General features: G+C 42.0%; 1 non-coding gene across 1 annotated transcript; it reads right to left on the bottom strand.

Moving 5' to 3' along the window:
* Positions 1-1356: 1356 nt before the first annotated feature.
* LOC141687652 (small nucleolar RNA R71) lies at positions 1357-1463 on the bottom strand. Its single transcript, XR_012561141.1, has one exon. It is a non-coding gene; the product is annotated as a small nucleolar RNA R71 (small nucleolar RNA).
* Between the last annotated feature and the right edge of the window lie 2594 nt (positions 1464-4057).

Here is a 4057-nt window from a genome sequence, read left to right as displayed (position 1 = left end):
TAGTGTGTGATGATTGCGTGATATCTAGTATTGGTTGTGCGTATTCGTCTTATGTGCGTCGCGAACATATAAGATAGGGTGTTAATCTCTTGTGAAGCGACGGTGGATCTTGAGATTTAGAACTTGCCATGCTAGCATAGGTTCATGTACGTTGAGCATGATTAGTGGGTAACTCTAACAGTTTTATTTGCCCTATATAATCAAAAGGAATAACTTGAGCTTAAATCGTTGTGTTGTCAATTTCTGTAGACATATAGGAACTCAACATAATTGATGACTATTCAACTTCTATCTTAATTGTGGATGCTTGGTAGAATGGTATTAGTACAATGAAAGTTGGCTTTTATCAGTTTTGTTTTATTCGATTAATATCATCACTGTCACATGCTAAAGGTAATAACAATGGCTATAGAAGGAAGTAATAATGAAGTTGTGATCTCATGAGTGTTTTATTATTGATAAATTGAAGTGTTAGTTAAGTGGTTAATTAAGTAGTTAATATTAGTTAATATTTAATCAACAATTTTAAGTGTTATTATCTTAACATTGAGAAGTAATCATACATTGGTGAGTGAGTTTAATTAGACAATAATTTAGTCTGAGTCTCTGAGGGAACGAACTAGAAAATATTCTATATTACTTGCGAACGCGTATACTTGCGTGAATATTAGCGCGTGTTTTCGCCCTAACAAGTTTTTGGCGCCGCTGCCGGGGACTCGGCGTATTTGTTTAGTTTATGTACTTACCATCATTGGTCATTAGGACTCAGTGATTAGGACGTAGTAGTTACTTACTCTTTTCGGTTGTGTTTCAGGTACTTTAGCAAGCGTTTATGCAAACTTGTTCTCGTGCTCGCAAGAGGACTTTAGATACAGATGAGGAGACAGACGAAGTTCTTGATATTCCGGAGAAGTTAGATTTTGAGGATTCGGATTCAGGAACTGAGCAGAAAGAACCAGTAAATATGGGAGATCGTATTGTTCAAGCTGATCCAGCTCTTATGGATTTTTCTCGGCCTAAAATTGATGGCATTCAGTCAAGCATCCTTCATCCGGCTATTCAAGCTAACACCTTTGAAATCAAGCCGGGCACTATTCAGATGGTGCAGAATTCTATTTCTTTTGGAGGAGCGGCAACTGAAGACCCCAACATGCACATAAGGAATTTTGTCGAGATCTGCAGCACTTTTAAGTATAATGGCGTGACTGATGAGGCTATCAAGTTGAGGCTTTTCCCATTCTCACTGAGGGATAAGGCTAAAGACTGGTTACATTCTGAACCAGCTGGTCCATCACTACGTGGCAAGATCTTGCGCAAAAGTTTCTGGTGAAGTTTTATCCAATGGCAAAGACTGCTGCTATGAGGAGTGCTCTTACTCAGTTTGCGCAGCAACCTACAGAATCTATGTGCGAAGCTTGGGAACGCTACAAGGAAATGTTGAGAAAATGTCCACATCATGGAATGCCGGATTGGATGGTGATCACTGGTTTCTATAATGGTTTGGGGGCCCAATCTCGGCCCATGCTCGATGCAGCAGCTGGAGGAGCCTTATAGGCTAAAAGCTATACTGAGGCGTATAATCTTATAGAGACGATGGCCGCAAATGAGCATCAAAACCCAACTCAGAGGATGACGTCAGGCAAGGTAGCAGGTATTCTGGAAGTTGATGCAGCCACCGCTATTGTAGCCCAGCTCCAAGCGCTATCAATGAAGGTTGATTCTCTGGCTACGTATGGAGTTAATCAAATAGCTATGGTTTGTGAGCTTTGTGCAGGTTCTCATGCTACGGATCAGTGTTCTCTTGTCAACGAATCTGTTCAGTATGTGAATAATTATCAGCGACAACAGCAGCCTGTGCCAGCGACCTATCATCCTAATAACAGAAATCATCCAAATTTCAGCTGGGGGAATAATCAGAATGCTATTCAGCCACCATATCAGCAAGGAGTGAGTAAACAGTTTAACCCACCTGGATTCCAGCAACCACAGCAGTATGCTACAAGACAATCATATCCTCAACAGGGAAGTACAGCTGCACCCACTAGTGCTGATTTGGAGGAACTTAAGCTGTTGTGCAAAAGTCAGGCGGTTTCTATCAAGACCTTGGAAAATCAAATCGGTCAATTAGCCAATACAGTGCTCAATCGTCAACCTGGCACTCTTCCCAGTGACACGGAAGTACCAGGCAGGAAGGAAGCTAAAGAGCAAGTCAAGGCTATTACCTTAAGGTCTGGAAAAGTGGTTGATGCTGAAAAGGCAAAGGAAGTCGAAGCTGAAGTTAGAGATGAAGAATCTAAGCAAAAGGAGAAAGCGGCGGAACCAAGGAAGACTACTGTTGAACACACTCTGCCTGAGGTTAATACAGGGGAGAAACAGCTCTATCCTCCACCACCTTTTCCTAAGAGATTGCAGCAACAAAAGCTGGATAGACAGTTCGGGAAGTTTCTGGAGGTGTTCAAGAAACTTTACATCAATATACCTTTCGCTGAGGCTCTGGAACAAATGCCTAGTTATGCGAAGTTTATGAAGACTATTCTTTCAAGGAAGGTGAAACTGGATGACCTTGAAACCGTTGCTCTCACGGAAGAATGCAGCGCTGTTCTGCAGCAAAAGTTACCACCAAAACTGAGAGATCCAGGAAGCTTCACCATTCCTTGCACCATTGGCAATCTAACTTTTGACAATTGCCTTTGTGATTTGGGAGCAAGCATTAATCTGATGCCGTTGTCGATCTTTAAAAAACTGGATCTGCCTGATCCAAAACCCACGTACATGTCACTACAATTGGCTGACCGTTCCATTACTTACCCAAGGGGCATAGTTGAGGATGTGCTCGTCAAGGTGGATAAGCTCTTCTTTCCTGCAGATTTTGTTATTCTGGATTTTAAGGAAGATAAGAAGATTCCCATAATCTTGGGAAGGCCTTTCTTGGCTACTGGCCGTACCTTAATAGATGTGCAAAAAGGGGAACTTACTATGCGGGTCCAAGATCAGGATGTGACCTTCAATGTATTCAAGGCAATGAAATTCCCTACAGAAGATGAGGAGTGCTTAAAAGTGGATGTGATTGATACTGCGGTTACTTCGGAACTCGATCACATGCTAATGTCTGATGCATTGGAAAAGGCCTTAGTGGGGGATTTTGACAGCGATGATGAAGATAGCAACGAGCAATTACAATATCTGAACGCTTCTCTATGGAAGCGAAAGCTGGACATACCATTTGAATCTCTTGGTACTTCTGACCTTAAGAATGCTGAAGGGAAGCTCAAACCATCAATAGAGGAAGCACCTACCTTGGAGCTCAAACCATTACCTGAACACTTGAGGTATGCTTTTTTAGGTGATTCATCTACGTTACCTGTTATTATTTCATCTGACCTTTCAGGTAGTGAGGAAGACAAGCTCTTAAGGATTTTGAGAGAATTCAAATCGGCTATAGGATGGACCATAGCAGACATCAAGGGGATAAGTCCTTCATATTGTATGCATAAAATTCTGCTAGAGGAAGGTAGTAAGCCAACTGTGGAACAACAGCGAAGACTGAATCCCATCATGAAGGAGGTGGTGAAGAAAGAAATTCTGAAATGGCTAGATGCAGGCATCATTTATCCTATTTCTGACAGCTCGTGGGTGAGCCCCGTACAATGTGTACCTAAGAAGGGAGGTATCACTGTGGTCACAAATGAAAAGAATGAGCTCATCCCTACTCGAACAGTTACAGGATGGAGAGTATGCATGGATTATAGAAAATTGAACAAAGCCACAAGGAAGGATCACTTCCCCCTTCCATTTATTGATCAAATGCTTGACAGATTGGCGGGTCATGAGTATTTTTGTCTTCTGGATGGTTATTCCGGGTATAATCAGATTTGTATTGCACCAGAGGATCAGGCTAAGACTACCTTCACTTGTCCATTTGGCACATTTGCTTTTCGCAGAGTTTCGTTTGGGTTATGTGGCGCCCCGGCCACTTTTCAGAGATGTATGATGACTATATTCTCTGACATGATTGGAAATAACGTCGAAGTGTTCATGGATGACTTCTCCGTCTTTG

This window comes from Apium graveolens, chromosome 9 (genome assembly GCF_009905375.1).
Source record: "Apium graveolens cultivar Ventura chromosome 9, ASM990537v1, whole genome shotgun sequence".
Taxonomy (NCBI): Eukaryota; Viridiplantae; Streptophyta; class Magnoliopsida; order Apiales; family Apiaceae; genus Apium; species Apium graveolens.
Note: the sequence above shows the minus strand (reverse complement) of the source record. Positions and strands in the feature narration are given on the sequence as shown.